Source organism: Mustela putorius, unplaced genomic scaffold, assembly GCF_011764305.1.
Source record: "Mustela putorius furo isolate JIRA1106 unplaced genomic scaffold, ASM1176430v1.1 tig00000174_pilon_pilon_pilon, whole genome shotgun sequence".
Classification (NCBI taxonomy): domain Eukaryota; kingdom Metazoa; phylum Chordata; class Mammalia; order Carnivora; family Mustelidae; genus Mustela; species Mustela putorius.
In genome coordinates, this window is record NW_025421304.1 from 30000305 (window position 1) to 30027366 (window position 27062).

Here is a 27062-nt window from a genome sequence, read left to right on the forward strand (position 1 = left end):
TGAGCCAAAGGCAGAAACGGGCAGTCACAAGCCAGTGAGCACGGAGCACGGCCAGAGACCAGAGAAATGGGAGTGATTGACTGCTTTTCTCTGAGGGTGTACTGAGGAGGGGGGCCTTAAGCCCTCAGCTCCTCCAGGCCAGAGATTGGGAGGCCGCCATTTTCATTCCCATCCTCCAAAACTGTATGGAAAGAGAGCAGGGAACAAAAGCTACCAAGAGCAAACCCAAGCAGATTACTTAGCCTGGTCCCTGACAAGGGTGGTGTAACTCCACCTCCCAGAAAGACAGATGAGAATCACTGCAACATGCCCCTCCCACAGAAGATCAGCAAGAACACCTGGCCAAGAACAAGTTCACCGATGGAGAACTGCGGAACTCCAGAACTAGGAGAAAGCAATGCATAGAATTTATGCCTTTTTCACCATGATCCTTTAGTTTTGCAAAATTAAATTTTTAAAATTTTATTGTAACTCTTTATTTTTTTTAACTTTACCGCTTTCTTCTTTTAATGTTTAACTTGTTTACTTTAACAATACTTTTCGTAAAAAAAGTTTCTAAATCTTTATTGTTATAGCCAAATTTTATCCCTTAATTGTATTTAACATCTTTTTGTACACATAAAGAGTTTGAGTTTTTTCTTTAAAATTTTGGAATACACTATCTTCTAATACATCAAAATATACCCTAAATCTAGCACATGGCTTTGTTCTAGTCTCCAGCCTGATCACATTCTCTCCCCTTTTTATTTTCTCTTTCCAACTAATTTATCAATTCCCTTTTTAGAATCTTTTTAAAATTTTCATCTTTACACTCATATTCCATCTCGTTACTGTTTACCCTGATTTTTGAATATATATGATAAGTCTTTCATCTTTAAAATTTTGGAAGATAGTCTCTTCTACAAGAACAGAATACACCCAAAATCAAGTTGGTGGCTCTGTTCTATTCACTGATATAATATACATATATAATAATATATATAATATATATCATTCTTTATTTATTTTTACTTCTTTTTTTCCCCCTTTCTTTTCCTCCCGATTTCGGTCTCTTTGGATTTGGTTAGGGTATATTTTTCAGGGGTTACTTCCATCCTTTTACTATTTTATTCTCTCATTCACATTTTCTTATCTGGATAAAATGACAAGGCAGAAGAACAACACCATAAAAAGAACAAGAGGCAATACTGATATCAAGGGACGTAATCGATACAAACATTGGTAATATGTCAGAACTACAGTTCAGAATGATGATTATCAAGGTGCTAGCTGGGCTTAAAAAAGGCATGGGAGATATCAGAGATTCCCTTTATGGAGAAATAAAAGCACTTTCTGGAGAAATAAAAGAACTAAAATCTAACAAAGTTGAAATTTAAAAAAGCTATTAACGAGGTGCAATAAAAAAATGGAGGCTCTTCCTGCTAGGATAAATGAGGTTGAAGAGAGAATTAGTGATATAAAAGACCAAATGACAGAGAATAAAGAAGCTGAGAAAAAGAGAGACAATTACTGGACCATGAGGGGAGAATACAAGAGATAAGTGATACCATGAGACTAAACAATTAGAATAATTGGGATCCCAGAAAAAAAATAAGGAGAGAAAGGGGAAGAAGGCATATTGGAGAAGATTATAGTAGAGAATGTCCCTAATATGGCAGAGGGAACAAGCATCAAAATCCAGGAGGCACAGAGAATACCACCTCAAAATCAATACAAATAGGACCACACCCCGTCATCTAAAACATACAAGACTTAGTGACAAAGAGAAAATCCTGAGAGCAACACGGGACAAGATGTCTGCAACATACAACGGCAGAGATATTAGATTGGCAGCAGACTTATCCAGAGACCTGGCAGGCCAGAAAAAATTGGCATGATATATTCAGAGCACTGAATGAGAAAAATATGCAGCCAAGAATACTATATCCACCTAGGCTGCCATCAAAACAGAGATAAAAAGGTTCCAGGACAAACAAAAATTAAAAGAATTTGCAAACACCAAGCCAGCCCTACAGGAAATATTGAAAGAGAGCAAGAGAGAGTAAAGTAACAGACCAGAAAAGAACAGAGACCATATACAGTAACAGTAACCTTACAGGCAATACAATGGCACTAAATTCATATCTTTTAATAGTTATGCTGAATGTAAATGGGATAATTGCCCCAATCAAAAGAAACAGGGTATGGATTTAAAAAAACAAGACCCACCAATATGCTATCTACAAGAAACTCATTTTAGACCCAAAGACACCTCCAGATTTAAAGTGAGGGGGTGGAAAACAATTTACCATGTTAATGGACATCAAAAGAAAGCTGGGGTGGCAATCCTTAGATCAATTAGATATTAAGCCAAAGACTATAAATAAGAGATGAGGAAGGACACTATATCATACTCAAAGGGTCTGTCCAACAAGAAGATCTAACAATTTTAAATATCTATGTTCCTAACATGAGAGCAGCCAATTATATAAACCAATTAATAACAAAGTCAAAGAAACACATTGACAATAATATAATAATAGTAGGGGACTTTAACACCTCCCCCCTCACTGAAATGAACAGATCATCCAAGCAAAAGATCAACAAAAAAATAAAGGCTTTAAATGACACACTGGGCCAGATGGACATCACAGATATTTTCAGAACATTCCATCCCAAAGCAACAGAATACACATTCTTCTCTAGTGCACATGGATCATTCTCCAGAATAGGTAATATCCTGGGTCACAAAGGTCTCAACCAGTACCAAACGACTGGGATAATTCCCTGCACATTTTCAGACCACAGTGCCCTGAAGCTAGAACTCAATCACTAGAGGAATGTTGTAAGGAACTCAAATATATGGAGGCTAAAGAGCATCCTACTAAAGAATGAATGGGTCAACCAGGAAATTGAAGAAGAATTGAAAAAATTTCATGGAAACAAATGAAAATAAACACAACTGGTCAAAATCTGTGGTACAGAGCAAAGGCAGTCCTGAGAGGAAAGTATATAGCAATACAAGCCTTTCTCAAGAGACAAGAAAGATCTCAAGTACACAACCTAATCCTACACCTAAAGGAGCTGGAGAAAGAACAGCAAAGAAAGCCTAAACCAAGCAGGGGAAGAGAAATAATAAAGATCAGAGCAGAAATCAATGAAATAGAAACAAACAAACAAATTAAAAAACCAGTAGAACAAATCAATGAAACTAGGAGCTGGTTCTTTGAAAGAATTAATAAGATTGATAAACCCTTGGCCAGACTTATCAAAAAGGAAAGAGAAAGTACCCAAGTAAATAAAATCATGAATGAAAGAGGAGAGATTACAATCAACACCAAAGAAATACAAACAATTATAAGAACATACTATGGGCAACAATAAGCCAGCAAGTTTGACAATCCGGAAGAAATTGATGGATTTCCAGAGATGTATAAACAACCAAAACTGAACCAGGAAGAAACAGAAAACCTGAACAGACCCATAACCAGTAAGGAGATTGAAGCAGTCATCAAAAATCTCCCAACAAAAAACAGCCCAGGGCCAGATAATTTCCCAGGGAAATTCTACCAAACATTTAAAGAATTAATACCTATTCTCCTGAAACTGTTCCAAAACATAGAAATGGAAGGAAAATGGAATGAAAACTTCCAGACTCATTTTATGAGGCCATAAAATGGCCTTGATCCCAAAACCAGACAAAGACCCCATCAAAAAGTAGAATTACAAACCAATATCCTTGATGAACACGGATGTGAAAATTCTCACCAAAATACTAGCCAATAGGATCCAACAGTACATTAAAAGGATAATTCACTATGACCAAGTGGGATTTATTCCTGGGCTGCAAGGTTGGTTCAACAACTGCAAATCAGTCAGTGAGATGCAATACATTAATAAAAGAAAGAACAAGAACTATATGATACTCTCAATAGATGCTGAAAAAGCATTTGACAAAGTACAGCATCCTTTCTTGATCAAAACTCTTCAAAGTGTAGGGATAGAGGGCATATACCTCAATATCATCAAAGACATCTATGAAAAACCCACAACAGATATCATTCTCAATGGGGAAAAATGGACAGCTTTTCCCCTAAGGTCAGGAACACAGCAGGGCTGTCCACTGTCACCACTGCTAATTGACATAGTACTAGATAGAAGTCCTAGCCTCAGCAGTCAAACAAAAAGAAATGAAAGGCATCCAAATCACCAAAGAGAAGTCAAAATCTCACTCTTTGCAGATGATATGATACTTTATGTGGAAAACCCAAAAGACTCTACTCCAAATCTGCTAGAACTTGTACAGGAATTCAGTAAAGTGTCAGGATATAAAATCAATGCACAGAAATCAGTTGCATATCTGTATACCAAGAGCAAGACAGAAGAAAGAGAGTTTAAGGAGTTGACCCCATTTACAACTGCACCCCAAACCACAAGATACCTAGGAATAAACCAAACCAAAGAGGTAAAGAATATGTACCCAGAAAACTATAAAGTACTCATGAAAGAAACTGAGGAAGATGACAAAGAAATGGAAAAATGTTCCATGCTCATGGATTGGAAGAATAAATACTGTGAAAATGTCTAAGCTACCTAAAGCAATCTACATATTTAATGCAATCCCTTTCAAAAATACAATCAATTTTTTTCAAAGAAATGGAACAAATAATCCTAAAATTCAATATGGAATCAGAAAAGACCCCAAATAGCCAGAGGAATATTGAAAAAGAAAGCCAAAGCTGGTGGCATCACAATTCCCGACTTCAAGCTCTATTACAAAGTTATCATCATCAAGACAGTATGGTACTGTCTTGTTAATTTTAGCCATTCTGACTGGCATGAGGTGGTATCTCATTATGGTTCTGATTTGTATTTCCATGATGCCAAGTGATGTGGAGCACTCTTTCATGTGTCTGTTGGCCATCTGGATGTCCAGACACATAGATCAATGGAACAGACACAAAGATCAATGGAAACTGACACATAGATCAATGGAACAGAAGAATGCGCCCAGAAATAGATCCTCAACTCTATTGTCAACTCATCTTCAACAAAGCAGAAAAGAACGTCCAATGGAAAAAAGACAGTCTCTGCAACAAATGGTTTTGTGAGAATTGGAAGAAGAATGCAGATGCAGAAGAATGAAACTGGACCATTTCCTCATACCATATGCACAAAAATAGACCCTAAATGGTTGAAAGACCTCAGTGTGAGACAGGAATCCATTGAAATCCTTGATGAGAACACAGGCATCAACCTCTTCGACCTCAGTTGCAGCAACTTCTTCCTAGAAACATCACCAAAGGCAAAGGAAGCAAGGGTAAGAAAGAACTATTTGGACTTCATCAAGATCAAAAGCTTTTGCACAGCAAAAGAAACAGTTAACAAAACCAAAAGACAACTGACAGAATGGGAGAAGATATTTGCAAACGACATATCAGATAAAGGGCCAGTATCCAAAATCTATAAGGAACTTCTCAAATTCAATACTCAAAAAACAAAGAATCCAATCAAGAAATGGGCAGAAGACATGAACAGATATTTCTGCAAAGAAGACATCCAGATGGGCAACAGACACATGAAAGAGTGCTCCACATCACTTGGCATCAGGGAAATACAAATCAGAACTACAATGAGATACCACCTCATGCCAGTCAGAATGGCTAAAATTAACAACTCAGGAAATGACAGATGCTGACGAGGATGCGGAGAAAGGGGAAACTACACTGTTGGTGGGAATACAAGCTGGTGCAGCCACTCTGGAAAACAGCATGGAGGTTCCTCAACAAGCTGAAAATAGAGCTACCCTACAACCCAGCAATTGCACTACTATTTACCCTAAAGATACAAATGTAGTGATCCAAAGGGGCATATGCACCCAAATGTTTATAGCAGCAATGTCCACAATAGCCAAACTATGGAAAGAACCTAGATGTCCATCAACAGATGAATGGATCAAGAAGATGTGGTATATATATACAACGGAATACTATGTAGCCATCAAAAGAAATGAAATCTTGCCATTTGCGAAGACGTGGATGGAAATAGAGGGTACTCTGCTGAGAGAAATACGTTAATCAGAGAAAGACAATTATCTATCATATGATCTCTCTAATATGAGGAATTTGAGCGGCAGCACAGGGGGTTTGTGAGGGTAGGAAAGAAAAAAAATGAAACAAGATGGGATCAGGAGGGAGACAAACCATAAGAGACTTAATCTCACAAAACAAACTGAGGGCTGCTGGGGTGAGGGGAGGTAGGATGAGGGTGGTTGGTTTATGGACATTGGGAGGGTATGTGCTATGGTGAGTGCTGTGAAATATGTAAGCCTGATGATTCATAGACCTGTACCCCTGGAGCTAATAATACATTATATGTTAATAAAATAATTTAAAAAGAAAGAAGAAAGAGACCAGTATCACCTTGCTACTAATATCAGAAAATGACAACACAGTGAAAGAAGGAAAGAAAGAACGAATGAACTAACTCAAACTGCAGGCCGATAACTAACAAACACAGATGCAAGAACTCTCAACAAAAGACTATCAAATCAAATCCAACAAACATTTAAAAAATCATTCACTGCGATCAAGTGCGATTTATTCCAGGATTGCAAGGGTGTTTCAATATCTGCAAATCAATCACCATGACACATCACATCAATAAAAGACAAAACCCATATGATCATTTTAGTAGATGGAGATAAAGCTCTGAGAGTGTACAACATAGATCCATGATAAAAACCCTCAACAAAGTAGGTTTAGAGGGAACATACATCAACGTAATAAAGTCCATACAGGAAAATCCCAAAGCTAACATAATGTCTAATGGGGGGAAAAAGAGATTTTCCTGTAAGGTCAGGAACAAGATAAGGATGTCCACTCTCAAGTACTTTTAGCCACAGCAGAGAATGAATGACTGAATAAATGGCAACCAAACTGTAAGGAAGAAATAAAATTTTCACTATTTGCAGGTGACATAATACCATACATAGAAAACATGAAACACCACCAAAAAACTGTTAGAACTGATAGGCAAATTCAGTATAGTGGTAGGATACAAAATCAATATACAGAAATTTGTTGCACTTGTATACACCAATAATGAAGCAGCAGAAAGAGAAATTAAGAAAACAAACCCATTTACAATTACACCAAAAATAATAAAGTACTGAGGAATAAATCTAAGCATAGATATGAAAGACTTATACTCTAAAAATTATAAAACATTAACAAAAGAAAGTAAAGAACACAAAGAATTGGAAAAACATTTAATGCTCATAGATTGGAAGATCTTGAAACTGTCTATACTACAGAAGCAATCTACGTATTCAATGCAATCCCTATCAAAATATGAATAGCTTTTTTCACAGAACTAGAGCAAACAATCCTAAAATTTATATGTAACCATTGAAGACCCTGAATAACCAAAGCAGTCTTGAAAAAGAAGAACACACTGGACATATTTCAACTTCAGACTTCAAGTTATATTACAAAGCAGTAGTAATCAAAATAGTATGTATTGGCACAAAAACAGAAACATAGATCAATAAAACAGAATAGAAAACCCAAAAATACATAGACAGTTACAGGTTAATTTTCAACGAAGTAAGCAAGGATATGCAATGAGTAGAAGTCTCTTTAAAAAATGGTGTTGGAGGGGCCCCTGGGTGGCTCAGTGGGTTAAAGCCTCTGCCTTCGGCTTAGGTCATGATCCCAGGGTCCTGGGATCGAGCCCGCATCAGGCTCTCTGCTCAGCGGGGAGCCTGTATCCTCGTCTCTCTCTCTGCCTGCCTCTCTGCCTACTTGTGATCTCTGTCAAATAAATAAATGAAATCTTTAAAAAAAGAAAAATATTTAAATAAAAAAACACAAATGGTGTTGGGAAAACTGGACAGCAACATGCAAAAGAATTCAACTGGACCACTTTCTTACATCAGACACAAAAATAAATTTAAAATGGACTAAAGACCTAAATGTGAGACCTGAAACCATATAAATCCTAGAATAGAACATGGGCAGTAACCTCTCCAACATCAGTCATGGCCACTATTTTTTCTAGATATGTCTCCTAAGGCAAGGGAAACAAAAGCAAAAAAAAAAAAAACTATTGGGACTACATCAAAAGAAAAGGCTTCTGCACAGTAAAGAAAACAATAAACAAAATAAAAGGTAAACTACAGAACAGGAGAAGGTATCTGCAAATTTCAAATCCAATAAAGGGTTAGTATCCAAAATAAAGAACTTCTACAACTCAACACCTGAAATACAAATAACACCAATTTAAAAATGGGCAGAAGACCTGAAAAGACATTTTTCCAAAGACTTACAGATGCCCAACAGATACATGAACGAATGCTCAACATCATTTATCACTAGGGAAATGCAAATCAAAACTTCAGTGAGATACTACCTCACACCAGTCAGAATGGCTAAAATCACAAGAAACACCAAGATACAAGAAACATAAGAAACAACTGGTGTTGGCAAGGATGTGGAGAAAAGGGAACCTTTGTGTACTGCTGGCAGTAATGCCATGTGATGCAGTCAAAGAAAAAAACAGTATGGAGGTTCTTGAAAAGTTAAAAATCGTATTTAACCTTGGGACACCTGGGTGGCTCAGTGGGTTAAAACCTCTGCCTCAGCTCAGGTCATGATCTTAGGGTCCTGGGATCGAGCCCCCGTATCAGGCTCTCTGCTTGGCAGAGAGCCTGCTTTCCCCTCTCTTTGCGTGTCTCTCTGCCTACTTGTGATCTCTGCCTGTCAAGTAAATAATAAATAAAATCTTAAAAAAAATAGTATTTAACCAAAGAATATAAGAATACCAATCCATAAAGATACATGCACTCCCATGTTTATAGCAGCATTATTTACAATAGCCAAATTACAGACACAGCCCAAGTGTCCAATGACTGAAGAATGAATAAAGATGAGGTATATATCTGCACATGCTATGGAATTATTATTCAGCCATAAAAAAAGAATGAAATATTGCCATTTACTACAACATGGGTGGAGCTATAGAGTAGAATGCTAAATGAAGTAAGTTAATCAGAGAGAGATTTCACACATATGGAGAATTTAAGAAACAGAACAAATGAGCAAAGGGGGAAAAAAAGAGAGACAAATCAAGAAACAGACTCTTAATTACAGAGAACAATCTGATGGTTACCAGTGGGCAGGAGGGTGGGTGGGTGAGTTAAATAGGTGATGAGGATTAAGGAGTGTACTTCTTGTGATGAGCACTGGGTGATGTACGGAATTACTGAATGACGATATGGTAAACCTTAAACTAATATAACAGTGGACGTTAACTGGAATTTTAAAACTTGAAAAAATGTCTTTAGTTTTAATTGCTACAAATAAAACATAAATTTTATTAACAGTAAGACTCAATTATCTCAAAAAGTTACAACTGTTATTGCATTTACACAACATTCTCAAAGTAACTAAATTATAGACATGTAGAACAGTTTAGTGGTTGCCAGGGCTTAGTAACTGGGATCTAGGTGGAAGATCTGTGACTATCAAAAATGTAGTATAACAAATCCTATGGTGAAAACACAGTTATGTATCTCGACTATAAAGGTGGTTACATGAATCTACACACAGATACAACTGCATAGAATGCACACATGCACACAAATTAGTGTATGTAAAACTGGTAAAATCTCACTAAGGCTATTAGCTATCTATTTCTTGGTTGTGATGTTATACTGTAATTATACAAGATACAGCTACCATTGCGTGAAACTGTGTGAAGGTGTATAAGGAGCCACTGTATACTATTACTAGCAATTACATATGAATCTAAAATTTCAAAATAAAAATGTAAAAAAAATAAGGTTTGTGACTTAAATGCCAAATATTGTACCATGTAAAACAGAACTGGCCTAGGAGTGAGAAAACTTTGCTGCTTCTTTTGGCTCTAAGTTACTCAAGCTTTCTGACTCTCATCTATAAAAAAGGGACAATCTCACAATACTATTGAAAAGACAATATGAAGAATGTATTTCTAAGGACTGTGAAAACACAGGTAAAATAAGTGATATTACTTTTAGAATTTTGAATAATAGCATTAGCCATCTACTGAATGTTTTTATGTACTAAACATTATTGCAAAGTCCTTTGATAATTCCAATTTTCTAATAACCTAATCTTAGTAACCCTACCTCCCTGTATGGATGTCTTTGTCCATATAACTATTATTATTTTACAGAGAACACTTAAAAATTCAGGGGCACCTGGGTGGCTCAGTCGGTTAAGCCTTTGCCTTTGGCTCAGGTCATGGTTCGGTCCCAGGGTCCTGGGATGGAGCCCTACGTCGGGCTCTCTGCTCAGCAGGAAGCTTGCTTCACCGCCTCCCCCCCAACTCGCCCCCGCCTCTCTGCCCACTTGTGGACTCTGTCAAATAAATAAATAAAATCTTTTTTAAAAAATTGAGAACAGTTAAGTAACTTAAAAAAGGTCACTCAATAGGTCATTATTATTTAATCTTTATGATATGTCAGACACATATTTAACATTGTATCATTTCATTTCCATTTTATTTAACAGGATCTTAACCAAGATTGTATACTCATCTATTAAAAGGTAGACCTGAATTTTGAATCCTAGTCTGTTATATAAATTATTATACTACTTATGTACTTAGGGATAGTTTATAAGGTTGGCATATAAGATAACATTTATAAAACCATTTTCTTGATAAGTCTAGAAAGGCTGTTACTTGAAAAAATTTCTTTTTTAAGGTCTATATTAAAAAACTCTGTTCCAGAAATTCCTTCTACTCTTTTGTTTTACTTCTTAAAAAGGGAATTTTTAATTAAGCTTATTATTGATTTCCTTTACTACTTTACTACCCTGGAAAGACCTTTAAAAAAAATCCCACTACTGGGCGCCTGGGTGGCTCAGTGGTTTAAGCCGCTGCCTTCAGCTCAGGTCATGATCTCAGGGTCCTGGGATCGGGTCCCGCATCGGGCTCTCTGCTCGGCAGAGAGCCTGCTTCCCTCTCTCTCTCTCTGCCTGTCTCTCCATCTACTTGTGATTTCTCTCTGTCAAATAAATAAATAAAATCTTTAAAAAAAAAAATCCCACTACTACGTATTTATCTAAAGGATAAAAAAAGTTGTGATCTGAAGGGGCATATGCACCCTAAGGTTTATAGCAGCAATGTCCACAATAGTTCATGGATGAACTTTATTTTCCTCTAAACCATATACTGCGTATCTGTTAATGGCTTATCATCCTCCCTGTCACTCAAGATTTAATCTTTAGATTTTTCAATCTTCTTTCTTACAGTGGTCAGCAGATCAGTGTGTTCTTAAACTTAGGTCTTAAATTAAAAGATTAAATAACCTAAATCAAAATCATGAGTAAGGGTTGTTAAAAATGCAGATTTATTTGCTTCACCCTGGATTAGCTAGGATTTCAGACAAGATTCCTGCAACCCACCTTTTAAACAAACACATCTAAGTCTTAGGCACACTATGTTTGGGAACTAGTGCATTATACCAAGTGTCATCTAATTTAGTAGCTTGGTCAACCTTTTCAATGTTTCTCATTTGGTTCTCTCCTTTTCTATGGACTTAACCCTAGTTTAGGGCTGTTTAATCTCTTAGCTGGACATCTGTAATAGTACTTCCTTGCCTCTAGGATGTTTTCCACTCTAATTCATCCTACACACTGGAGTATTATTAATCTTACTAAGTCACAGCTCTGCTTATTTAATGTGACAAGAATTTATTGAGAGCATACTACATACTAGGTGCTCTAGGGTAGGAGGCTCCAAATCGGGCTGATAATCACAGTCATTAAGTGAGAAGCCTTTTCTAAATAGATTCTCTATCACCATTCCAGGCTTATTAAATTAAAATCTCTAGAAATAGAGTTAAATAAAAAATTTTTTTAAAGATTTTATTTATTTATTTGACAGAGAGGGAGATCACAAGTAGGCAGAGAGGCAGGCACAGAGAGGGAGGGAAGCGGACTCCCTGTTGAGCAGAGAGCCCAATGCAGGGTTAGATCCCAGGACCCTGGGACCATGACTTGAGCTGAAGGCAGATGCTTAACCGACTGAGCCACCCAGGTGCCCCAAGAATCTCTAGGAAGAGATTTGAGAAGTTGTTGTTTTTTTTTTTTTTTAAAGTTCCCCAGGTGGGGCACCCATGTGGATCAGTGGGATAAAGCCTCTGCCTTCGGCTCAGGTCATTGTCCCAGGGTCCTAGGATCAAGGCCAGAATCGGGCTCTCTGCTCAGCAGGGAACCTGCTTCCCACCCCCACCCCCCCCCGCCACCTTTCCGCCTACTTGTGATCTGTCAAATAAATAAATAAAATTTTAAAAAATAAAATAAAATTCCCCAGGTGACTCTAATACTTTGGGGGAACACTAGATTGGAGCATATAAAGACTAAGACAAACTTGTGTGTTTCAGAGTGTATTGGAAAAGATGTGAATATATATAAATAGCTACCATATAACACATTGACTAATGCTACATTAGAAGTACCAGGTGCCATAGGAAAGATTAATTCTAACTTTGTTAAATACCTTTGGTAAATACCCAGCTGGAAAAAATCTTTTCCTCCTCTAATTTCCCACAGCACTTTATCTATAATTCTCTTAAAGTGTCAATTTTATCTTGCACTATAATTACCTTTATGTCTCATGTTTTCCACAGTTGTACTTCAGCGCAAAGCCTTGACCTTATGAGGGCAAATAATCTGACAAGGAATTTTTTGAGTTCTAGTTTATTTACAGGATAAAGCTGTACTAAAACAAACCTAAATTACACATACTTATGCATTTAACAAAGTATCTCAAAAATAGGATGTCTCTGTAACTCTTGGATATATGAGGCCACATTTGTGGATTTTAAGCACAGCACAGCACAACACTCAGTCAAGTTCCTTCACAACTGCAGGTACTCAATACAAAGTTATGTGTGAACTATCGCCATGCAGCAGTGATAATAACGACCCTCTGGGGGCGCCTGGGTGGCTCAGTGGGTTAAAGCCTCTGCCTTCAGCTCAGGTCATGATCCCAGGGTCCTGGGATTAAGCCCCGCATTGGGCTCTCTGCTCAGCGGGGAGCCTACTCCCCCCTCTCTCTTTGCTTGCCTCTCTGCCTATTGGTGATTTCTGTCTGTCAAATAAATAAATAAAATCTTTAAAAAAAAAAAATAACGACCCTCCGTCCGGTTGGGTTTCAAAAAAGCGAGGGGCTTTATTTCATATGGCCATCGCTTATATAGGGGAGCTAAGCCAATCAGCATAGACAGCGATATGCATCCACCAATCTTAAGCTTGTTACCAAGTACCCACAGCATAGCAATAGTTCAACAGCCAATAGGTAGTACTTCCTGTTTACGATCAGTCACTCTAGACACACCTTCTGGCAAATCGCCAGGCGCCATTTTGCAAAGCTCTGCAGTTGATCTCCGGGCCCCTGGAGCATCCGCCCTGAACAGTTCCCCCTTTTTGTTTTATGGTAGAAGGAAAGACTCAGCAGGGATCGTGCCTGTCTTAGGTTGTCGCAAGACCAAGAATATCCTTACCCGTCATTGGATCATGATGCTTATAGGATCATGTCCTGTCTTAGGTTGGTATATTCCGCCTACGATCTTACCCGTCTTTGACTACCGATCCAGCATACTGAGCCATACCTGGGGCGACTGTCTGGACTCGATGGATAACAGAGCTTGTTTGATGGCAATGGTGACTCTTACGAATCCTCATCATGGGGCAAATGCACCATAAGCAACACACCACAGCGAATATCAGCAATCCACCCATGAATATGAACCCAAACCATTGCTTCCCCCATCCTACAACATTTTTCATAAGGGCAACAAATTGAGATACTGAAGCTACTTCTACCTTACTGGCATTAACGTTAACAATATTAGCACGAAGCTGTATTGTCAGATTCTCGAATCTGGCACTCCAGTTGCCTGTAAGCATCTTGCATAGTTCCCTGGAATAATTAGCTGCTCGAGTGAGGTCATCATATGCAACTGGAGTAATGCAGAGTCCAGTATCTGAGCGAAGGCATCCTACAGTCAGTAGTTGTATTAGAATGTCCATTTGTTCTTGTAGCAAGTCAATCTGCTGATTAGCAAAAAGAATACCCACAGTGAGATGATCATTAATTTCACTCTGGGTTTGTAGAGCTTCTGCGGTATTCATAGACAGTTGATTAATCTCCTTGGCTGCAGGAATAGCAACGGCAAGTGCAGTAGTAGCGGCAGCGGTGGCAGCAGCAGAGGCGGCAACAGCTGTCACCACTGCAGCGGTGATACCAAAGTCTCTTTTATGTCTCAGCAAAACTGGAAGGTCTCCGTCTGGGACAGAGACGGGCATAGGCAAAAACACTGAAATACGCATTATCATAGCAAATGAAAAGCCTGTAGCATTCCAACATTGTGTAAGGAAGCAAGTGTTCAACGTACAGTTCAACTTATTAGAAATGGTTGTACTGAGAGGGAGGAGTCAAGATGGCGGAGAAGTAGCAGGCTGAGACTACTTCAGCTAGCCGGAGATCAGCTAGATAGCTTATCTAAAGATTGCAAACACCTGAAAATCCATCGGCAGATCGAAGAGAAGAACAGCAATTCTGGAAACAGAAAAACAACCACTTTCTGAAAGGTAGGACCGGCGGAGAAGTGAATCCAAAACGACAGGAAGATAGACCCCGGGGGGGAGGGGACGGCTCCCGGCAAGCGGTGGAGCAACCGCGCACAAAATCAGGACTTTTAAAAGTCTGTTCCGCTGAGGGACATCGCTCCAGAGGCTACCAGGGGCAAAGCCCACACGGGGTCAGCATGGCCTCAGGTCCCGCAGGGTCACAGAAGGATTGGGGGTGTCTGAGTGTTGCAGAGCTTGCGGGTATTGGAACGGGAAAGCCGGCTACAGAGACAGAGCCAACAGTAAGCTCGCAGCTCGGGGTGACCTTGAACCGGTCACAGGCTCAGTGAGCTTGGAGCATGGCCGGAGGTCAGGCAGACGGGAGTAACTGGGTGCTGTTCTCTGAGGGCGCACTGAGGAGTGGGGTCCTGGGCTCTCGGCTCCTCCGGGCTGGAGACCAGGAGGCCGCCATTTGTATTCCCGTCCTCCGGAACTCTACGGAAAGCGCTCAGGGAACAAAAGCTCCTGAAAGCAAACCCCAGGGGATTACTCACCCGGGGCCCAGGTAAGGGCGGTGTAATTCCGCCTGGGGCAGACACTTGAGAATCACTACAACAGGCCCCTCCCCCAGAAGATCAACAAGAAATCCAGCCGAGACCAAGTTCACCTACCAAGGAGTGCAGTTTCAATACCAAGGAGAGCAGCAGAATTCCAGAGGAGGAGAAAGCCAAGCACGGAACTCATGGCTTTTTCTCAGTGATTTTTTTAGTCTTGCAGTTAATTTAATTTTTTTCTTTTTCATTTTTTGTTTTTTTTTCTCGCCTTCGGGTAAAATTTTTTTTAACTGTTACCTTTTTATTTTTTTAATGATTTTTTACTAGTTTATCTAATATATATATTTTTTCTTTTTTGTATTTTTCTTAGGTGTTTTCTTTTTTTTTAAATTCTTTTCTTTTTTCTTTTTTCTTTTTTTTTCTTTCTTCCTTTTTGAACCTCTTTTTATCCCCTTTCTCCCCCCTCACGATTTGGGATCTCTTCTAATTTGGTTAAAGCATATTATCCTGGGGTTGTTGCCACCCTTATAGTATTTTACTTGCCCCTTCATATACTCTTATCTGGACAAAATGACAAGACGGAAAAATTCAACAGAAAAAAAAGAACAAGAGGCAGTACCGAAGGCTAGGGACCTAATCAATACAGACATTGGTAATATGTCAGATCTAGAGTTCAGTATGACAATTCTCAAGGTTCTAGCCGGGCTCGAAAAAGGCATAGAAGATATTAGAGAAACCCTCTCGAGAGATATAAAAGCCCTTTCTGGAGAAATAAAAGAACTAAAATCTAACCAAGTTGAAATCAAAAAGGCTATTAATGAGGTTCAATAAAAAATGGAGGCTCTCACTGCTAGGATAAATGAGGCAGAAGAAAGAATTAGTGATATAGAAGACAAAATGACAGAGAATAAAGAAGCTGAGCAAAAGAGGGACAAACAGCTACTGGACCAAGAGGGGAGAATTCGAGAGATAAGTGACACCATAAGACGAAACAACATTAGAATAATTGGGATTCCAGAAAGAAGAAGAAAGAGAGAGGGGAGCAGAAGGTACTGGAGAGAACTATTGGGGAGAATTTCCCCAATATGGCAAAGGGAACGAGCATCAAATTCAGGAGGTTCAGAGAACGTCCCTCAAAATCAATAAGAATAGACCCACACCCGGTCACCTAATAGTAAAATTTACAAGTCTCAGTGACAAAGAGAAAATCGTGAAAGCAGCCCGGGAAAAGAAGTCTGTAGCATACAATGGTAAAAATATTAGATTGGCAGCTGACTTATCCACAGAGACCTGGCAGGCCAGAAAGAGCTGGCATGATATTTTCAGAGCACTAAATGAGAAAAACATGCAGCCAAGAATACTATATCCAGCTAGGCTATCATTGAAAATAGAAGGAGAGATTAAAAGCTTCCAGGACAAACAAAAACTGAAAGAATTTGCAAACACCAAACCAGCTCTACAGGAAATCTTGAAAGGGGTCCTCTAAGCAAAGAGAGAGCCTACAAGTGGTAGATCAGAAAGGAACAGAGACCATATACAGTAACAGTCACCTTACAGGCAATACAATGGCCCTAAATTCATATCTCTCAATAGTTACCCTGAATGTTAATGGGCTAAATGCCCCTGCCAAAAGACACAGGGTATCAGAATGGATAAAAAAAACAAAACCCATCTATATGTTGCCTCCAAGAAACTCATTTTAAGCCCAAAGACACCTCCAGATTTAAAGTGAGGGGGTGGAAAAGAATTTACCATGCTAATGGACATCAGAAGAAAGCAGGAGTGGCAATCCTTATATCAGATCAATTAGATTTTAAGCCAAAGACTATAATAAGAGATGAGGAAGGACACTATATCATACTCAAAGGGTCTGTCCAACAAGAAGATTTAACAATTTTAAATATCTATGCCCCCAATGTGGGAGCAGCCAACTATATAAACCAATTAATAACAAAATCAAAGAAACACATCAACAATAATACAATAATAGTAGGGGACTTTAACACTCCCCTCCCTGAAATGGACAGATCATCCAAGCAAAAGATCAGCAAGGAAATAAAGGCCTTAAACGACACACTGGACCAGATGGACATCACAGATCTATTCAGAACATTTCATCCCAAAGCAACAGAATACACATTCTTCTCTAGTGCACATGGAACATTCTCCAGAATAGATCACATCCTTGGTCCTAAATCAGGACTCAACCGGTATCAAAAGATTGGGATCATTCCCTGCATATTTTCGGACCACAATGCTCTAAAGCTAGAACTCAACCACAAAAGGAAGTTTGGAAAGAACTCAAATACATGGAGACTAAATAGCATCCTTCTAAAGAATGAATGGGCCAACCGGGAAATTAAAGAAGAATTGAAAAAAATCATGGAAACAAATGATAATGAAAATACAACAGTTCAAAATCTGTGGGACACAACAAAGGCAGTCCTGAGAGGAAAATATATAGCGGTACAAGCCTTTCTCAAGAAACAAGAAAGGTCTCAGGTACACAACCTAACCCTACACCTAAAGGATCTGGAGAAAGAACAAGAAAGAAACCCTTAGCCCAGCAGGAGAAGAGAAATCATAAAGATCAGAGCAGAAATCACTGAAATAGAAACCAAAAAAACAACAGAACAAATCAACGAAACTAGGAGCTGGGTCTTTGAAAGAATTAATAAAATTGATAAACCCCTGGCCGGACTTATCAAAAAGAAAAGAGAAAGGACCCAAATAAATAAAATCATGAATGAAAGAGGAGAGATCACAACTAACACCAAAGAAATACAAACTATTATAAGAACATACTATGAGCAACTCTACGCCAACAAATTTGACAATCTGGAAGAAATGGATGCATTCCTAGAAACATATAAACTACCACAACTGAACCAGGAAGAAATAGAAAGCCTGAACAGACCCATAACCAGTAAGGAGATTGAAACAGTCATTAAAAATCTCCAAACAAACAAAAGCCCAGGGCCAGACGGCTTCCCGGGAGAATTCTACCAAACATTTAAAGAAGAACTAATTCCTATTCTCCTGAAACTGTTCCAAAAAATAGAAATGGAAGGAAAACTTCCAAACTCATTTTATGAGGCCAGCATCACCTTGATCCCAAAACCAGACAAGGATCCCATCAAAAAAGAGAGCTATAGACCAATATCCTTGATGAACACGGATGCGAAAATACTCAACAAAATACTAGCCAATAGGATTCAACAGTACATTAAAAGCATTATTCACCACGACCAAGTGGGATTTATTCCAGGGCTGCAAGGTTGGTTCAACATCCGCAAATCAATCAATGTGATACAACACATCAATAAAAGAAAGAACAAGAACCATATGATACTCTCAATAGATGCTGAAAAAGCATTTGACAAAGTACAGCATCCCTTCCTGATCAAAACTCTTCAAAGTGTAGGGATAGAGGGCACATACCTTAATATCATCAAAGCCATCTATGAAAAACCCACTGCAAATATCATTCTCAATGGAGAAAAACTGAAAGCTTTTCCGGTAAGGTCAGGAACACAGCAGGGATGTCCATTATCACCACTGCTATTCAACATAGTACTAGAGGTCCTAGCCTCAGCAATCAGACAACAAAAGGAAATCCAAATCGGCAAACAAGAAGTCAAATTATCACTCTTCGCAGATGATATGATACTTTATGTGGAAAACCCAAAAGACTCCACTCCAAAAACTGCTAGAACTTATACAGGAATTCAGTAAAGTGTCAGAATATAAAATCAATGCACAGAAATCAGTTGCATTTCTCTACACCAACAGCAAGACAGAAGAAAGAGAAATTAAGGAGTCAATCCCATTTACAATTGCACCCAAAACCATAAGATACCTAGGAATAAACCTAACCAAAGAGGCACAGAATCTATACTCAGAAAACTATAAAGTACTCATGAAAGAAATTGAGGAAGACACAAAGAAATGGAAAAATGTTCCATGCTTCTGGATTGGAAGAATAAATATTATGAAAATGTCTATGCTACCTAAAGCAATCTACACATTTAATGCAATTCCTATGTACCATCCATCTTTTTCAAAGAAATGGAACAAATAATGCTAAAATTTATATGGAACCAGAAAAGTCCTCGAATAGCCAAAGGGATATTGAAAAAGAAAGCCAACGTTGGTGGCATCACAATTCCGGACTTCAAGCTCTATTACAAAGCTGTCATCATCAAGACAGCATGGTACTGGCACAAAAACAGACACATAGATCAATGGAACAGAATAGAGAGCCCAGAAATAGACCCTCAACTCTACAGTCAACTAATCTTCGACAAAGCAGGAAAGAATGTCCAATGGAAAAAAGACAGCCTCTTCAATAAATGGTGTTGGGAATAATGGACAGCCACATGCAGAAAAATGAAATTGGACCATTTCCTTACACCACACACGAAAATAGACTCAAAATGGATGAAGGACCTCAATGTGCGAAAGGAATCCATCAAAATCCTTGAGGAGAACACAGGCAACAACCTCTTTGACCTCAGCCGCAGCAACATCTTCCTAGGAACAACACCAAAGGCAAGGGAAGCAAGGGCAAAAATGAACTATTGGGATTTCATCAAGATCAAAAGCTTTTGCACAGCAAAGGAAACAGTTAACAAAATCAAAAGACAACTGACAGAATGAGAGAAGATATTTGCAAACGACATATCAGATAAAGGACTAGTGTCCAGAATCTATAAAGAACTTAGCAAACTCAACACCCAAAGAACAAATAATCCAATCAAGAAATGGGCAGAGGACATGAACAGACATTTCTGCAAAGAAGACATCCAGATGGCCAACAGACACATGAAAAAGTGCTCCATATCACTCGCCATCAGGGAAATACAAATCAAAACCACAATGAGATATCACCTCACACCAGTCAGAATGGCTAAAATCAACGAGTCAGGAAATGACAGATGCTGGCGAGGATGCGGAGAAAGGGGAACCCTCCTCCACTGTTGGTGGGAATGCAAGCTGGTGCAGCCACTCTGGAAAACAGCATGGAGGTTCCTCAAAATGTTGAAAATAGAATTTCCCTATGACCCAGCAATTGCACTATTGGGTATTTACCCTAAAGATACAAACGTAGTGATCCAAAGGGGCACGTACACCCGAATGTTTATAGCAGCAATGTCCACAATAGCCAAACTATGGAAAGAACCTAGATGTCCATCAACAGATGAATGGATTAAGAAGTTGTGGTATATATACACAATGGAATACTATGCAGCCATCAAAAGAAATGAAATCTTGCCATTTGCAACAACATGGATGGAACTAGAGTGTATCCTGTTTAGCGAAATAAGTCAAGCAGAGAAAGACAACTATCATATGATCTCCCTGATATGAGGAAGTGGTGATGCAACATGGGGGCTTAAGTGGGTAGGAGAAGAATAAATGAAACAAGATGGGATTGGGAGGGAGACAAACCATAAGTGACTCTTAATCTCACAAAACAAACTGAGGGTTGCTGGGGGGAGGGGGTTTGGGAGAAGGGGGTGGGATTATGGACATTGGGGAGGTTATGTGCTTTGGTGAGTGCTGTGAAGTGTGTATACCTGGTGATTCACAGACCTGTACCCCTGGGGATAAAAATATAGGTTTATAAAAGATAACATTAAATAAAAAAAAAGAAGTGGTTGTACTGTTACTGACAATAAACATAAAAGGGGGCCGAATATAAACAGGAGTAGGCAAAAACGTGATATTTTTAGAAAAAGTTTGCACTTCAACATTCGTTTCAAATGTTTGGGAAAAGTTGTGCTTTTAAGAGGAGTTACATAATAAATTAGTAGTTAAGAGTGCGGGGTAAGGAGCAGAGGAAGACCTTAAAGGGAGTGGATAGGGCCAGGCTTTAACAATGGCCCAAAGGGTCTGTCCTGATGTCATGGTCAGGAGTGCATAGATCATCATCATCCAGATTATCGTCACAATGGCTGTCATCCTTTTGGGCTTCTGCCTGTTTTGGTGCCGAGTGTAAGACTGGCTTGACTAGCCGTTCAGGGCCCCAAATAGGCGATGGAGCATTCTCTGGAAAGACACAAACAGAGCCTCGGCTCCATATTAGCACTTGGTCTGGGCCCTTCCATTGACCCGACAGAAGGTCCCTCCAAAGAACCTTAGGTTGAGAATTGCCTAGTGTGCACCAATGTCTTTCGGCGGCAGTACGCTGGTTTTTATCCACATTCAAGAAATTTAAAATGTAGAGGAGAGTGGATAGTTTGTCTCTTGGGGATCGGAATGTATCTTCTATTCCCCCTTTTTGTTTAAATAAGGTATTTTTAATAGTTACGTGGGCATGTTCCACTATGCTTTGACCCTGGGGATTGTAGGGGATACCAGTGACATGAGTATTCAAAATGTAGCACAAAATTGTTTAAATGTAGTAGAGGTATATCCAGGGCCATTTTCTGTTTTTAATTGTTTTGGTATCCCTAGAACAGAGAACGAATGCAAACAATGTGCGATAACATCTTTAGTTTTTTCTCCAGAATGCAAGGAGGCCGTAATAAATCCAGAGAAAGTGTCAATGGAAACATGAATGTATTTTAAGAATCCGAATTCGGGCATATGTGTTACGTCCATTTGCCATATGTGATTAGGGAGTAACTCCTTTGGATTGACTCCCAAAGAAGGTTGAGGGAGTAAGGAGATACAGCGTTCACAGGATTTAACTATATCGTGAGCTACAGCTTTAGTTAAGTTTGAATTTTAATTTTAAGGTAGAAGCATTCACATGGAATTTCTCATGAAAGGTTTTTGCTGATTCTATAGAGTTAAATATATGTGGATCTTTAGTAGCAGAATCGACCAGGGCATTTCCCAATGAGAGGGGCCCAGGTAAGTTAGAATGTGCTCTTAAATGCCCTATAAAAAAAGGATGCTTTCTGTTCCAAATAAGAACTTGTAATGCTCTTAAGTAGGTATGTACAGAAGAGCTAGTAGATATAGTTCCTGCTGTTTCTAACAGAGATAGTGCATATACTACATATTTACTATCAGAAAATAAATTGAAGGGGCAAAAGGAGAATGCCTTGAAGACCTCAGTGACTGCTAATAATTCCACATGTTGAGCAGAGGTAGTGGGAAACAAAAATGTATTAATTTTCCCATCTGCCATAAAGGCGCCAGTTCCATTATTGGAACCATCAGAAAACACCACAGGGGTGTTATCAATAGGTTTTTGGCTGGTTATCCTTGGGAAAATTATGGGATGTTCTTTCCAGAATTGTAATAAAGGGTGGGAGGGATAATGATTGTCAAATTTAGCAGTAGTACTAGTCATGATAATGGCCCAATTAGAGGAGGAGTTACTCAAGAATTGAAGTTGGGCAGGGGCGTAGGGTGTGATGATCAACGCGGGTGACGTCCCAAAGGAAATGGTGGCTATTTTGATGGCTTTCAGAATTAGTTCAGCTATGGCCTCTGGGTAGCTACTCAAAACCTTAGCTGGGGAGTGAGCACCTGGATAACTTTTGACAATTGACCCTGTAAATCACCTGTGCCTTGTATGGTTTTCCACGCCCTAGTGGCAGCAGTAGCAATTTGTAAATACACTGCAGGTGGAAAAATTGATCTGATTTTGATTTCCTGAGAACTGTCCTGTACCAGTCAGCATTTCTAAATTCCAAGCTCCATTCCCAGCTCCCGCATTACGGCGAGCAGTTTCCGTACAGTCATCCTGATTTGCTATTTTCCACATAAGATATTGCCCTCCAGACAAGCAAGCTCGCGCTAGATTACTCCAGTCTAAAGGTGTTAGGTTTTGTTCTGCAAGAGTCTTGAGTAAGGTAATAGTATAAGCAGCCTAAGGGCCATAAGACATGACTGCCTCTTTTAGCTGTTTTACTTGTTTAATATCTAATGGCTGATGCATGCGATTCCCTTGCTGATCTTGAAAGACTGGTAGGGCTAAGCCTAACTGTTGTCCTATTGAATTCCAATCAGTGACGTCATGTCTATCGTGCCAGCAGGCTCCTGGGCGGCTACAATTTATTCAGGATTATAAGGTGGGGGAGCTGAAGGCTGCAATGCTCACAAGATAAGTTGCTTAATTTTTTTGCTAATTCATCCCCTGAAAGCTCTTCTTCCTCTTCTGAAGAGGCCCCTATAGTTGAGGCCTTCGATTGTTCCTCTTTTACTTCCTCCAAGACCTGTTCCCCTGCTTGTGGGCTTTCTTTTATAATCTCAGGGGGTTTGGGGCTAAGCAAACAGGATCGTATGAGAGCCCATATAGCGAGTATGCCAGATGGAAGGGGTTTCTCTTTCTCAACCTTCCCAAGATCCTCCCCTAAATGTTCCCATTGTGGAATGTTTAATAATCCTTCATCTAGGAACCAAGGGCTGACTCCTTCTACGGTGCGCAAGAACGCCAGAGCAGTTTTCATTTTCAAAGGAGTTCCATTTGCTTTTAGCAACTCCCCCAGAGGCCCTTCCATACGTATTCTTGAGACCTCTGAACCCATAGTATATCAGAAATAAATAGTCAAGGAGCAAAGAAAAGACTAGTCTGCTAACGTCACTAAAACAGTGAGCTTTCTCAAGATCGTCACTAACACCAGTGAGCTTACGTTGCAATCGTCACTATAATCAGTGAACTTTCCTAAAACTTCTCTGGCCAGAATTTTCTTCTAAATAAATTCGTCACTTACCTCAGTGCACTGTTAGAAATGGAGAAAGGCGGCGGCCCTAGTAGGCTCGAGTGCGCTCCGCAGTGAGGTGGTGTCTTCGGCCCTCCCGCTGTCCGCTGCAACCGGGCTGTGCCGCTTGAGCTGGGACGCGCCTCCATGCTCCTTGCCGCCTCCTTCCCCTAACGGGCCACCATTTATCGCTGTCCAGCAGGGATAATAACGACCCTCCGTCTGGTTGGGTTTCAAAAAAGAAAGGGGCTTTATTTCATATGGCCATCGCTTATATAGGGGAGCTAAGCCAATCAGCATAGACAGCGATATGCATCCACCAATCTTAAGCTTGTTACCAAGTACCCACAGCATAGCAATAGTTCAACAGCCAATAGGTAGTACTTCCTGTTTACGATCAGTCACTCTAGACACAAATCGCCAGGCGCCATTTTGCGAAGCTCTGTGGATGATGGATCTCTGGGCCCCTGGAGCATCCACCCTCAACAGTGAACCAATGACATCTGGGAAAAATTCCTTTGGATATGCCAAAACATGCTTAATATGTCCAGTATCTATCATAAAAAGTTACAGATTCCAAATTAAATAATATGCTGGTAGTTTTTGCAAACCAATCCCTTGTAAGCCAAAACCAGTTAGTCTTTTTGTTTTGTTTGCATAGCCTAGTATTATTAGGGATGTGTTTTGTTTACAAATTTTAATTTGAATGTTTTGCTTAGGCAGACACTCTGTGATTTAACACAGGCTCTACTACTTCCTATTATCTTACACTAATCTGATTACATATTTATGTCTATATAAATGGTCTAAACAGAGAATTCTATTGGTGACAGACAACAGCTCCCAACCTTTTCTGCTTTTTGAGCACCAGCTATTGGTAAGCGCTGGACTGTGTGTACCCCCCACCAAACCTCCACATTTCTTTGTTGAAGTCCTAATCCCCAGCTTCTCAGAATGCAGCCATATTTAAAGACAAGATCTCTGAAGAGATAATTAAGCTTAAAAAAAAATTTCTTTAGGGTAGACCTTAATCCAGTATGAATGGTCTGCTTTTAAGAAGAAATTAAGACACAGTTTACATGCACATAGGAGAGACGATGCAAAGACAAAGTCAGAACATGGCCATCTACATAAGCCAAGGAGAGAGGCCTCAGAATGAAATCAACCCTGCTAACAACTTGATCTTGGACTTTCTACTTTCTAGAATTACAAGAAAATAAATTGCTGTTGCTTAAGCCACCCAATCCACAGTATTTTGTTAAGGTCGTCCTAGCAAACTAATATAGCTACCAATTATATTTAACCTTAACCTTAGTCATTTTTACATCAAAATCATGTTTACTGTGTTCAAGTCATTTTGCCAGGTACACTGGCAAATACCATTCTAAGCAGTTTAAAAGCTAGTGGTTGAGGCAAACTATATATAAGATATATTTGTCAATATAAAGGAGAAACATCACAAGGTCTAAAGCAAAAATGCCAAATAAAGAGCATGTTATAATTCTATAGGTGGTCTGGAGTGAGAATTAATTATGGGCTACAACTCAAAAAAATTAGAATTTAGCCTAGGTGTTAAAGGATAAGTAAGAGTCAACTAAGCAGAGAGGAAAGGACATCTAGGTGAGAGGAACAGTGTACAAAAACAAATATATCTACTATTTGAATAAACATATTTTTTCCACGTTATAGGTACATCTAAGGAGTTCAAGTTTTTTCTCAAACTTAAGTCACTATACAGTATTAATGACTAAGTCCTTATAAAATTTAGGCATTTTTTTTTCCTGCCAGATAAATAAGAGTCCAACTGACTTTGTTCAGTACAATACTGACATCCAAAGGATGCTCTGGTTCATCTCTAAAGTCTCCTGGGTCTCTGCTGAGATTTAGTTTTATTTTCAAATGGTCTGTGAGGGCAGTTAAGCAGCTCATTGAACATTCTCTTTTGAAATTCTGGCCATTTTTTGATCTCTTGCCTATATATCAAATCTCATCACATTAGATGGCTCCACAATGCAGGTGGCCTATGTTTTCTTAAGAGCCTCCTCTTTTGCAGAATGTATTACACAGTTCATTAATGTTTCATACCTAAGCATTCTAATGTATTTAATTTTTTATTTAATGAAATTTCTAACCTAGAGGCTGGGGAAGTTATTCAAAATGTTTCATCCAAGCTGCTGGAAGAGTGCTCATTAGCAGGGTGTTCTGAAGATGAAATATTAAGAGGTTGGCAGGAACCTAAACACAGATCTAAGCTTTCAAATGCTTCCTTGCCTTAACTCTAGAGAACTAAATTCTTCCTGATAAGCAGGTAAGTATTGCTGAAGTTTTCTTAAAGACACTAGTGACAAGAATTTAACAATGACTCTTGTGGTTTGTTTAAAAGTGTGTTTTAAAGCAGCAAATCTTTTTAGAAGAATTATGTCTTTAAAGAGCCTGATTTCTCTTCTATCATTTCAAGGTTTACTTCACGACTTATGTGAGACAAATATCTTCAAATGAGATACACTTTGAAACAAAGGCGCCATATTTAGCACCTGGCTTCAATTATTTTAGATTAAAATGATTCAGCTGAATTAGAGACTGCTGAATTAGTTTGATTCTTGGAATGGTTCAGGCTCAAAACACCTGGCCATTTCACCATCTACCTTCAGATTTGTGGGAGATTAAGAGTTTATGTATGAGAATCTTTGACACTGTTAACAGAAAATTTGAAAATTTAGGTCTTTCTCCATTACCGGGTTAAGATGGAATTTGGCAGTCAGGAAGAACCAAATTTTAAATTTAAGAACAACAACGAATTTTAAATTTAACAGTAAGTCGAATTGCACGCGGTGTTTTAAAACTACAAAATGTGTACAGTGCAGTAAAAAATCCGCACTCTAAGAAGATAGTGAATTTTCACCTTTTCCTTTTTTCAGTACCTGCTCCTCCGGTGACAAAGTGGACTAGACTTTCCATAAACCCCTATTTAATGAGTGGGTAGGGTTACCACACGCTTACCTGAGGGAAACAACTTGCACTTTGTAACTGGACAGGAATATCGTTTGGTGACAGAGAAGGGTAAAGGAAAGGGAGGCCGGTGGCGTGACCCAAGCACAGGGCCGCCTTTACTCTTGAGGAAACTGTCTCAGCCAAACAGCTCCTTGTCCAACTAACAGGGACGCTTTTCCCGCGGAGTCTCGTCTTCCGGTCCGAAGTCACCTCGGCCCGCCCACCCGGAAGCCGTCGTCTTAGCAACAACGTAT

General features: G+C 39.1%; 1 long non-coding RNA gene across 2 annotated transcripts in view; it reads right to left on the minus strand.

Moving 5' to 3' along the window:
- Nucleotides 1-27006, minus strand: part of LOC123390978 — a 151424-nt gene extending 124418 nt beyond the window's left edge. The window contains exons 1-2 of one of the 2 annotated variants that reach the window (XR_006605594.1): nucleotides 26818-27006; nucleotides 23830-24039 (exon numbers count right to left, since the gene is read on the minus strand). This is a non-coding gene — a long non-coding RNA (uncharacterized LOC123390978). The remainder of the gene's footprint in view (nucleotides 1-23829; nucleotides 24040-26817) is intronic. The other variant, XR_006605593.1, reaches the window with a different exon arrangement.
- Between the last annotated feature and the right edge of the window lie 56 nt (nucleotides 27007-27062).